The 12,933-nt window shown below is 41.9% G+C and overlaps 1 protein-coding gene across 1 annotated transcript in view; it reads left to right on the top strand.

Annotated features, from left to right (window-relative positions):
- The first annotated feature begins 7,449 nt into the window (after positions 1-7,449).
- The window catches only part of LOC101671731 (arylamine N-acetyltransferase 1), a 58,194-nt gene continuing 52,710 nt past the window's right edge, over positions 7,450-12,933 (top strand). Inside the window, 1 exon segment of the mRNA XM_004775739.3 lies at positions 7,450-7,531. The gene's annotated coding sequence lies outside the window, so the exon portion shown is untranslated.

Raw genomic sequence — 12,933 nt, 5'->3', positions numbered from 1 at the left:
GAGAGAGAGTACACACAAGCAGGCAGAGAGGCAGGCAGAGGCAGCGATGAGAGAAGCAGGCTCCCCGCTGAGCAAGGAGCCCGATGTGGGACTCGATCCCAGGACCCTGGAATCATGCTAGGATAGCTATGTATTTCCCTCTTAGGACCTCCTTTGCTGTATCCAATTGGTTTGGGACCAAAGTGTCTTCATTCTCATTGGTTTCCATGAATTGTTTAAGCTCTTCTTTGATTTCCTAGTTGATCCAAACATTCTTGAGCATTATGGTCTTTAGCTTCCAAGTGTTTGAATTCCTTCCAAACTTTTTCTTGTGGTTGAGTTCCACTTGCAAAGCACTGTAGTCTAAGAATATGCAGGGAATAATCTCAATGTTTTGGTGTTGGTTGAGCCCTGATTTGTGACCCAGTATGTGATCTATTCTGGAGAAAGTTACATGCACACTTGAGAAGAATGAGTATTCTGCTGTTTTACTGTGGAATGTTCTGTATATATCTAGGAAGTCCATGTGGTCAAGTGTATCATTCACTGCTCTTGTTTCTTTTTTGATTTTCTGCTTATATGACCAGTCTATGACCAGGCTGAAAGTGGCCTGTTAAGATCCCCTACAATTAATGCATTCATATCAATATGACTCTTTATTTTGATTAACAGTTGGCTTATGTAATTGGCTGCGACCATGTTGGGGGCATAAATATTTAAAATTGTTAGATCTTCTTGGTGGATAGACCCTTTAAGAATGATGCAGCGTCCTTCTGTATCTCTCACTACAGTCTTTAGCTTAAAATCCAATTTGTCTTTTTTTTTAAAAGATTTTATTTATTTATTTGACAGAGAGAAATTACAAGTACACTGAGAGGCAGGCAGAGAGAGAGAAGGAAGCAGGCTCCCTGCTGAGCAGAGAGCCCGATGCGGGACTCGATCCCAGGACCCTGAGATTATGACCTGAGCTGAAGGCAGTGGCTTAACCCACTGAGCCACCCAGGCGCCCCCCAATTTATCTTGTATGAGAATCACTACCTAGCTTTCTTTTGAGGCCCATTGGTATGAAAGATGGTTCTCCATCACTTCACTCTAAGTCTGGATGCATCTTTAGGTTCAAAATATGTCTCTTGTAGACATCATATGGATGAATCCTATCATTTTATTCAATCTACAACCCTGTGCCAGTTTATGGGAACATTTAAGCCATTCATGTTGAGTGATTATTGAAAGATAAGTTTTTATTGACATCATGTTGCTTGTGAAGTCCTTGTTTCTACACTAGATTGTCTCTCTTAATTTCCTTTATATGTCACTCTTGGATTCTTTCTTCTTTTATAGAACCCTCGACCTTAATGTTTCTTGTTGTGCAGTCCTGGTGGTTACATACTCTTTTAAACCTTGCCAGTCTTGGAAGCTCTTTATCTCTCCCTCCATTCTGAATGTTACCCTTGCTGGATAAAATATTATTGAGTGCATGTTCTTCTCATTTGGTGCCCTGAATATGTCTTTCCAGCCCTTTCTGGCTTGTCAGCTTTCTGTGTAGAGGTCTGATGTTATTCTTTTTTTTTTTTTTATAAGATTATTTATTTATTTATTTGACAGAAAAAGATCACAAGTAGGCCAAGAGGCAGGCAGAGAGAGAGGAAGAAGCAGGCTCCTTGCCAAGCAGAGAGCCCAATGAGAGACTCAATCCCAGGACCCTAAGATCATGACCTGAGCTGAAGGCAGAGGCTTAACTCACTGAGCCACCAGGCGCCCCTAAGTCTGATGTTATTTTGATGGCCCTCCATTTGTACATATGGATTCTCTTCTCCCTAGCTGCTCTTAAGACATCTCTGGATATATGACTTGTGAATTTCACAATTAAGTGTCTGGAGGTCTTTCTATCCTCGTTGAGAAAGAGAAAAAAAAGAAAGAAAAAACAGCCAAAATGAGCCCGACAGGTAAGGTTTATAAAGTACATAGACAAAAACGAACCAATAAAAAGACTGACAAAAGTATGGGCGCTTGGGTGCCTCAGTGGGTTCAGTCTTGGCCTTCAGCTCAGGTCATAGTCTCAGGGTCCTGGGATAGAGGCCTGCATAGAGCTCTCTGCTCAGTGGGGACCTGCTTCTCCCACTTTTTCCTGCCTCTCTGCTTACTTGTGATCTCTCTCTATGTCAAATAAATAAATAAAATATTTTTTTAAAGAAAGACTGACAAAAGCAAAAGAAGAGAAAAAGGGAAGAGAAAAGAAAAGAAAAGCCCAGCCAAAGAATAAGATTTATATAGTACAAAAACAAAGACAAATACACAGAAACACTAACAGAAGAATAAGATGGGAAGGTAGTTAGAAACGCTCCATGTGGGTGAGGAAGTTTATTTCAGTTCTTCCTTTTTATATCTTGTTATCTCTGTCAAAGGACTCAACTTTCCAGAGAAATTAATACTGGTTTATATATAGGAGCAGTATTGAATAGGGAAAAAGGATTACCTTGAAGCTTATATCTGTATATATTAAAAAGAAAAAGAAACACAAGTATATGTATGAAAAAAAGTTCAAGTTAAAAAGTTATTATGTCATATGTTGTATTAAACATCTATTTGTAATGGGAAGTAGGATAAAAAAAGAAAAGAAGAATTATTGTGAGAACAATTTTTAAAAAAGTTGTATCTATGAAATATATAGGTTTGGGGGCAATACCGGGAGATTAATATATTGTTTTCCCCTGATGTTGGGGTTTTACAGTTTTATGGGGCTCTTGTGGTTATTGTACTCTTATTCTTTTGGTTTGCCTCTGGGGAAGGGGCCTGCCACATTGTTTTTCAGTTAATCTTGCTTGGACTGCATTGCCCTGGCCCCTATTAAGGGGTTTGGCTCTGTAGAAACCGGTTTTTCAGGCTTTTGTTCTCTGGAGGTTTTTGTTCTTTGGTAGTTTTTGCAGCTTTTTGGAGGGTTAATGCAAAGTTAACTGTCTGCACCTGGAGCCCTGCCTCAGAGAGAAACCTCAGTCTGCTCCTCTCTGTATGGTCCAGAACACACAAACTCCCCCTCTACAAACTCCACTGAACACTGCAACCTCCCTCAGATGGTGTGCATTCCCAGTCACAGTCTCAATGGTCACCCATGGACTCCACTTTTCTCTGTAACCCTGTGCCACTAAAACCCTGAGTGACATTCATTGGGGCAAGACAATCCTGGTGGCTGCCATTGCCGGGACTGCTTTCTGGAGACCACACCCATACCAGGTGCATTCGTTCAGTCCGCACAGGTTGTGGAAGGCTGCAAGTATAGGCACCTTGGGCAAGAGCCTGCACTGGGCACTCTCAGGTGCAGACAGGGGTGTGTGGCCCCAGTGGTGGTGCAAACAACAGAAAGCCATGATCTCAGGGACCATTGCCAGGAGCCCCCACCAGGCTCTCTCATGCATGGATGGGTGCTGAGTGTGACCACCATGGGACCGTGGGCTTAAGTCCGTGCTTGTGATGAGGGAGCAGGAGGCTGGCTGAGGACAAAGCAAAAGCTGGCGCCTTGCACCCTTTCCCCTCCATAAGTGTAGCATCCCTCAGGCAGCCCTGACTGCCATGAACAATAAGCAAATAGTTAACTTGCAGAGCTCACAATCCTGCTAGACAGGAGTCTCCCTTGGCTTACAAATGTCCTAAATCTCACTAACAAAGACGATTGATAGCAGGATTGTGACACCCCACCAAAAAGTCTCCCAACTATCTTAATGTTAATGGCCGGTCTAAAGACAACACTGATCCAGCAGCAAGGGCAAGGCCTCCGGCAGGCCTGGAACATCCTGGCACCTTGTAGGCCCTCTTTAGCATATGAAAACTCCACTGACACCTCCCTTCCCCTCACCTTCCCCCAACAGCAGGGTACATAACCTGCCATCCCTCACAACCCGGGGCAGCAGCTCTTCCTGCCCACGGGTCCTGTCCCCGTGCTTTAATAAACCACCATTTTGCACCAAAGATGTCTCAAGAATTCTTTCTTGGTCGTCGGCTCCGGACCTCAGCCCACCAAACCTCACCTAGGTTCTAGAACTTCATCACTTGTGGCCACCCAATTCCACAACTTCCCCTTAAGATCCTATATTCTTTTTGAGAACTTTTTAAAATCTTTTTTTTTTAAAGATTTTATTTATTTATTTGACAGACAGAGATCACAAGTAGGCAGAGAAGCAGGCAGAGAGGGAGGAGGAAGCAGGCTCCCCATGGAGCAGAGAGCCCAATGCGGGGCTTGATCCCAGAACCCTGGGATCATGATCTGAGCAGAAGGCAGAGGCTTTAACCCACTGAGCCACCCAGGTGCTCCCCTTTTTGAGAACTTTTAACCAGACTCCAAGTTAATGCTGGTCCCCAAGCCCAGGACACTTTCATATTGGGGTACTACTTTCCAATGGGTTGCTTCTGGTGGCTCCCTCTGCCTTCTCTTTGTCCTCTGATATGGGTCTGAGTGCTCCTGAAAGACCCCCACCCCATTGTTAACTAATTAACTGCTCTTTTGTTGTGTAAGAGTACCCCTCCTCCCCTTGCAAGGAAAAGACCCTTCCCCCAGGGTTGAATTCAATGTAACTGCTCTTTTGCCTTTCTGTAACCGCTTGGCTTTTAGGGCATGACACTTGTCTCCTGTTTGAACAAGATACCTTCTCCTAATAGCCAAGGCATGGTCACGCAGGCAAGGGGGCTGCATGGTCACATAGATCACGTAGACAGGGGGCTGCATAGTCACGTAGACAGGATGTCTTTCTGCTGAGTAATAAGGTCAAACTTCCCCTCTTTGTTTCCCCTTCCCGCCTTTCTCTTCGCGCGAGGGGGTCTTCCAAAGCCAATCCGCTAACACCAACTATGCCTTTTTGCAAATGTTCAAATTGTCAGCCAATCGGCCCCGTCCCATCTGGGACTTGTTTGTACCTGTCTATAAAAATCCTGCACCACCCCAGCCTGGGGTGCTCAGCTAGCAGGAGCTGCTGACCACCCGCAGGCTACAATAAAGAACCTCTTGCTGTTTGCATCCTGTGGCAGTGTTGAATTCTTGGGTAAGGGGATCCGCCTGTCTTTCACTCCCACTTCCCTTTCCCTCTTCACTGATGATCTCCTGCTCCCCCAGAGATTCAGAAGTGTATAATCTAATATCTCAGACTTATTTCATGGGTGCTCATGATGAGGGAGCACGAGGCTGGCTGAAGACAAAGCAAAAGCTGGCACCTTGTACCCCCCCCATCCGCTTCCCCTCTGTCATTTGTGTAGCATCCCTCAGGCAGCCCTGACTGCCACGAACAATAAGCAAATAGTTAACTTGCAGGGCTCACAATCCTGCTAGACAGGAGACTCCCTAGGCTTACAAACGTCCTAAATCTCACTAACAAAGAGGATTGATAGCAGAATTGTGACACCCCACCAAAAAGTCTCCCAACTATCTTAATGTTAATGGCTGGTCTAAAGACAACATTGATCCAGCCGCAAGGGCAAGGCCTCCGGCAGGCCTGGGACATCCTGGTACCTTATAGGCCTTCTTTAGCATATGAAAACTCCACTGAAACCTCCCTTCCCCTCACCTTCCCCCAACCACAGGGTACCTAAACTGCCATCCCTCACAACCCGGGGCAGCCGCAGCTCTTCCTGCCCACAGATCCTGTCCCAGTGCTTGAATAAACCACTATTTTGCACCAAAGATGTCTCAAGAATTATTTCTTGGTCATCGGCTCCGGACCTCAGCCCACCGAACCTCACCTAGGTTCTAGAACTTCATCACTCAGAGTGTTCTGATAGATATTTAGCTCAATTCAGGGTGTAAAGTTTTGCAGGTGAGGTAAACAGAACACCAGATGAGGCAGGCACAAGGCAAGATTTATTAAAGGCACTCTCTGGTGAAATTTCAGGGCTCAGAAGAAGGGGAGCCAGGAAAGTCTCACCAGGGGGGTGGGCACCCTCGGGTGAGGTTCCCCAACTCTGGAAAGCAGACTCAGGGAAGTAGCACTGGGAGGGAGTTGGCAGGGGTCTTTTTTTGGGCCAAGGTAGGGCATGGGCTCACATCCATATATGTCCAGGGAGGCTAGGTTGCATTGTCTGCTGGAAGACAGCAGCCCCCAGCGGTCATTTCTATTGTTCCTCCTGCACTCCTGGAGCCCGCTGACCCAACACAGGGGACTGGTTGAAACAGGGTCTCCTTCTTCTCCATCATCTTGCTCCCCCTTTCCCATTAATGTAAATTTAAAACACAAGCAGAAAAGAAACCACATTACATATATCACATTCATACACATATGTGGACACATTTCAGAAACACTATACAGTGCCTTGAGCTGCAGTTGATATGCCAATAGAGTATTACCCCCACCTTAAAAGACCACCGGAGACGTGAGTCAAAGCCAATCAGCAAGGGTCGTTTATTGCAGGTTCGAACCTGGACCTCTGCGCCGCTCGTTGCCGATAATGCCGAGAGGTCCGGAGCTGGGTCAGTGCAGGATTTTTATAGACAGATACAAACAAGTTTCGGGTGGGGCTGAGCTGATTGATTGATAGTTTGAACAGGCATACTTGGCGTCCGTGGAGTGGGTCAGGGGACCCGCATGCGAAAGCAGACAAAGCAATCTTACAGAAGCAGAACTGGCCGGTTAGCCCACGCATGCGAAAAAAGCACTATCAGGATATTGAAGGCCTGGTTACTATCAAGTAAAGACAATTGGAGTCTCCTGGTGGAATGTTACATTCCTGCTATCAAGCATCCTTGTTAATGAGATTTAGGTTTAGAAGAAATTTAACTTTATTTACTTTTCCTTCTACCTCCGCCTCCGCCTCCTTCAGTTTTTCATGGAGGGGAGGGTGACATTAGGGCTATTGATAAGGTAACTTCTTTGTTGTAAATCTCAAGGACATTTGCAAACCAAGGGAGACTCCTACCTTGCAGGACTATGGTCTCTGCAAGTTAACTATTTATCATTTTATGGCAATCAGGGGTGCCTGAGGAATGCTACACATATGGAGGGGAGCGGGTGAAGGTGGGGGTGCAAGGCGCCAGCTTTTGCTTTATCCTCAGCCAGCCTCCTGCTCCTTCACAGTGAGTAACGAGACTGAAAGATGGGGGATAAAGAAATATAGAAACTGAGGGGCCTCACAGAACTTGATGAAAAAAGGTGTCATAAACTGGGGAGAGTGGTTTAAAATTTTCATCTTCTGCCTCCTCTCGGTTAATAGATCTGTTTTTTCTGGACCCCATCAAAACTCTCACCTCCCACATTACACATAGGACATCTGGTTTTGGGCTCCATAAGAGCAGAAACTCTGTCAAGTACAACCTTACAGACTGTGGCTAAGGTTCATCAGATAATACAGCTCCCCACTCTTTTCCAATAAATGGATTTGAATAAGCGGCACACAAACACAATGTAAGGCCCCAAACTACATTTCCCAGAGATCTCTAGGGGAATTTAACTCAATTCTGGGGGCGGAGCATTTTAGAAAACCAGGAAGGGCTTTCCTGACTACTTCCTGTACTGGTGCTGGAAGTGGTAAGACTGCAGTCAGCCTGGTTCCTTGTTATTAGTCCTAGTGGAGATCGGTAAGTGACTTGTTTATGTTTTGAAATTGGGGTTTAATCCTGTCTTAAATGTGAGTCTAGAGGACTAGACATGATATTCTCCTGAATTTCAGGTCCTATGGTGGTTCAGAAAGTTTGGTTAACACATACTTTGAATCCTTATGCTATACCTACTATATAGCCTATAAAATAACAGACACTTGATTTAAACTGCCTTGGTTATAGGGGTTATAGTCACAGCCACATGACAAACTAGCTGTGAGGACGTGGGCAGGTCACTCTGCATCTCTAAAAGTCAGTTGGTACATCAGTAAAATGGAGATAACGAGAGTTTACTTAGGATTGTTGTGTGGATTAAAGAAGTGTATAAAAACTAATATGTATAGTGACTGCTCAGGGATTTCTCTCTTGGATAATTGAAAGAGTGATGTCCACCTCCTCTGTTTGCAACTTGCTCTGTCCCAAAGAGCTCAGCCCTAGTAAGCAGCAAATTCATATTTCCTGCTCCTCCTGCATTAGCTGGTCACAAATTCTCTAATAATCCCAAATGTCCAGGGAGGCTAGGTTGCATTGTCTGCAATGTTTAAGGGGATTCCTGAAGAAAGGTCCATCTTGTTGGAAAGATTAGAGGGGAGGTTCTCAGGAGCCATAATGACAGGAATAACCTTCACTGTTGGCACTGAGCACAGAGGTACAGAATTCCTTCAGAGAGAGGAACCTGATGAAGCAGACAGCCCCAGGAGGAAGGGGCCCATTGAGCTATCTACTCTGGACATTGCTTCCAGACTTTGGCATGATTTCCACAACATATCTGTTGGCTCTTTTTAAATAAACTTCTCTTTCCCTTCACAAGGCCCTTGTTTTAGTTTCTCAATCACAAAACAGCTGGCCCTCTCACACTCCAAAAGAAATTAACCGTCAACTATAGGCTGTATTCTATACAGAGACTTATTTTGTTTGCCCTTTGTAAGTTTAAAAAGTTCAGATCCAACTTTAAAAATAGGAAGATTTTACCTTCAAGTCTGAATTTCTCCTCCTGAGGAGGGCAAAACAAACAAACCACCACCACAACAAAAAAAAAAAACCTCTCAGAACTTCCTACTTCCTGGAGCTCATTCCAACTGTATTTGACTGTACCAATTGTTTTTCCTGTATGAGGATTTCCAGTGACAGATCAACGATGGTCTGTGGGAATGGCTTGCCTGGCAACTTCTTGTTTTCCATCTGGAACATTGCTGTGCTGGCCACTTGCCCATGGGACTGGGCTGGGCTGTAGTGTTCTTGTGGTGGTCTTCAGAGCCAAAGCAGAATGGATAGGATGGGAAAAGAAAAGAAAAGCATATAGAAAGAAAAATCATTCAAGAGCACTCCCTAAAATTCTAGTATTCAACTCAGCAATTCTATTCCTGGGTACATATTCAAAAGAATTGAAAGCAGATACTGAAAAATGTACTTGAGCACAAATACATACAGGAATAATCTGAGGAACAGTGTGGCAAGAGTTGTTGTCTGAGATTATGTAGCTCATATGGGAAAGAGTGAGAATTCTGTCTCTGCACAATATTTTTCAAATTTGATTGTACTTTGAATTTACCTGGAGGCTTTTTATTTAATTTTTTAAATTTTCTCTTTTACTGAGTAAATTGACATACAATTTTATATTAGTTTCAGGTGTACAACACAGTGATTCAAAATTTATATGTACATTTTGAAATGATCACCAAGATAAACCCAGCTGCTATATGTCACCATACAAAATTGTTACATATATTATCTATATTCCCTGTCCTGTACATTGTAACATTCCACTATATAAATTTAAATTTATTTGATCCATTAATCTATTAATGGAAAGTTAGATTGCTTCTATATTTTGGCTATTATAAATAACTCTGCAATTAACTTCAATAAATTTTGAATTAATGTTTTCATTTTCTTCACATAAATACCCAGAAATGGAATTGCTGAATTGCATTGCAATTCTATTATTAATTTTTTTGAAGAACTACTATACTGTACCAAAAGTGCACAAGGGTCTCTATGCTTCAAATCTTAATCTATGCTTGCTTTCTTTTTTTAAAAGTAAGCTCTATGCCCAATGTGCAGCTTGAACACATGACCCCAAGATCAAGAGTCACATTTTCTACTGACTGAGACAGCCATGTGCCCCAACACTTGCTATTTCTTCCCCCCCCCCTTTTTTTATACTAGCTATTCTAACAGGTGTGAGGTGATATCTCATTGTGGTTTTGATTTGTATTTCCCTGATGAATAGTGATGTTAAGCATCTTTTCATGTGTCTGTTGACCATCTGTGTGTCTTTGTAAACATATCTATTCAGAGCCTCTGCCTATTTTTTAATTGGGTTGTTTGTTCATTTGTATTTGATGGTGAGCTTGTGAGTTCTTTCTGTATTATATATATTAACCCCTTAGTAGCTATATCATTTGCAAATATCTTCTCTTATTCAGTAGGTTGACTTAATTTTGTTGATAGCATTCTTTGCTGTTAAAAATTTTTGGCTGGGATGCCTGGGTGGCTCAGTTGGTTAAGCTGCTGCTTTCAGCTCAGGTCATGATCCCAGGGTGCTGAGATTGTCTCCCATAGGGCTCCTTGCTCAGCAGAGAGCCTGCTTCTCTTGCTGCCTCTGCCTGCGACTCTGCCTGTTTGTGTGTACTCCCTGTCTCTCTGACAAATAAATAAAATCTAAGAAAAAAAATTTTTTTGGCTGATGTAGTCTCATTTGTTTATTTTTGCTTTTGTCGCCAATGCCTGAAGAAACAGATAAAAAAAATATTGTGCAAACCAATGGCTAAGAACTGATTGTGAATGCTTTCTTATAGTAGTTTTATGGTTTGGGGTCCCACATTTAAGTCCATTTTAAGATGATTTTTATGTATATTATAAGAAAGTGGTCCAGTATCATTCTTTTGCATGTGGCTATTATAAATAATTCTGCAGTAAACATAAACATGTATGTATCTTTTCTTTTTTTTTCTTTGCATATGACAATATGCTTTTTATTTTTTAAGCATAACAGTATTCATTATTTTTGCACCACACCCAGTGCTCCATGCAATCCGTGCCCTCTATAATACCCACCACCTGGCACCCCAACCTCCCATCCCCCGCCCATTCAAAACGCTGATTGTTTCAATTAGCGTTTTTGTTTTCTTTGGGTAAATACTGAGTAGTGGAATTACTGGATCCCATCATAATTCTATTTTAAATTTTTTGAGACACCTCAAATCCTCATTGTTTTCCACAGTGGCTATTCTAGCTTACTTTCTGACCAACAGTGCAAGAGGGTTCTTTTTCTCCACATCCTTGGTAACTCTCATTATTTCTTTTATTTTTTATTTTAGCCATTCTAACAGGTGTGAGGTAATATCTCATTGCTGTTTTGATCTACACTTCCCTGATACTAGTGATGTTGAGTGTTTTTCATGTGTCTGTTGGGCATCTTTATGTCTTCTTTGGAAACATGTCTATTTAGGTCCTATGTCTACTTTTTAACTGGATATTTTTTTATTTGTTTTGGATAATGAGCTTGTGAGTTCTTTACATATTTTGTACACTAACCCGTATCAGTTACCGATGTCCAAGAGCTGACTGAATTTCCATAGATTTATGTATATTAATTTTGTATATTACAACCCTACTTAATTCATTTATTAATTCTAATAGGGGTTTATTTGGTGGAGTCTGTAGAGTTTTGTGTATAAATATCATGTTTTCTGCAAATAGTAACATTTTATTCGTTATTTCCACTTAGATTCTTTTTTTCATTTATTTTTCTTCTCTGACACTATTGCTAGAACTTACAATTCTATGTTGAATTAAAGTGGCAACTGTGGGTCTTTCATAGATAGATTTTATGAAGTTCAGGAATGTTCCCTCCATCCCTATACTTTCTATGAAAGACCCACAGCAAATATCATCCTCAATGGGAAAAAGCTTGCAACCTTCCCGTTGAGATCAGGAACACGACAAGGATGCCCACTCTCACCGCTCTTGTTCACCATAGTATTAGAAGTCCTAGCAACAGCAATCAGACAACAAAGAGAAATAAAATGTATCCAAATTGGTAATGAAGAAGTCAAACTCTCCCTCTTCGCAAATGACATGATTCTTTATATGGAAAACCCAAAAGACTCCACCCCCAAACTACTAGAACTCATACAACAATTCAGTAATGTGGCAGGATACAAAGTCAATGTACAGAAATCAGTGGCTTTCTTATACACTAACAATGAAAATACAGAAAGGGAAATTAGAGAATCGATTCCATTTACTATAGCACCAAGAACCATAAGATACCTGGGAATAAACCTAACCAAAGACGTAAAGGATCTGTACTCGAGGAACTACAGAACACTCATGAAAGAAATTGAAGAAGACACAAGAAGATGGAAGACCATTCCATGCTCTTGGATCAGAGGAATGAACATTGTTAAAATGTCTATACTGCCTAGAGCAATCTATACTTCTAATGCTATTCCAATAAAATTCCACCGGTATTCTTCTATTTGCTGGAGCAAATAATCCAAAAATTTGTATGGAATCAGAAGAGACCCCAAATTGCTAAGGAAATGTTGAAAAACAAAAATAAAATGGGGGGCATCACATTACCTGATTTCAAGCTTTACTACAAAGCTGTGATCACCAAGACAGCATGGTACTGGCATAAAAACAGACACATAGACCAGTGGAACAGAGTAGAGAGCCCAGATATGAACCCTCAACTCTATGGTCAAATAATCTTCGACAAAACAGGAAAAAATATACAGCGGAAAAAAGACAGTCTCTTCAATCAATGGTGCTGGGAAAACTGGGCAGCTATATGTAGAAGAATGAAACTCAACAATTTTCTTACACCGTACACAAAGATAAACTCAAAATGGATAAAAGACCTCAATGTGAGACAGAAATCCGTCAGAATCCTAGAGGAGAACATAGGCAGTAATCTCTTCGATATCAGCCACAGCAACTTCTTTCAAGATATATCTCCAAAGGCAAAGGAAACAAAAGTGAAAATGAACTTTTGGGACTTCATCAAAATCAAAAGCTTCTGCACAGCAAAGGAAACAGTCAAGAAAACAAAAAGGCAACCCACAGAATTGGAGAAGATATTTGCAAATGACAGTACAGACAAAAGGTTGATATCCAGGATCTATAATGAACTCAAACTCAACACACACAAAACTGACAATCATATCAAAAAATGGGCAGAAGATATGGACAGACACTTCTCCAATGAAGACAAACAAATGGCTATCAGGCATATGAAGAAATGTTCATCATCACTAGCCATCAGGGAGATTCAAATTAAAACCACATTGAGATATCACCTTACACCAGTCAGAATGGCCAAAATTAGCAAGACCGGAAACAACATTTGTTGGAGGGGATGTGGAGAAAGG

Source organism: Mustela putorius, unplaced genomic scaffold (assembly GCF_011764305.1).
Source record: "Mustela putorius furo isolate JIRA1106 unplaced genomic scaffold, ASM1176430v1.1 tig00537275_pilon_pilon_pilon, whole genome shotgun sequence".
In the NCBI taxonomy this organism is placed as follows: domain Eukaryota; kingdom Metazoa; phylum Chordata; class Mammalia; order Carnivora; family Mustelidae; genus Mustela; species Mustela putorius.
The sequence above is the reverse complement of the archived record's forward strand: the minus strand, read 5'-3'. Positions and strand labels throughout refer to the sequence as shown.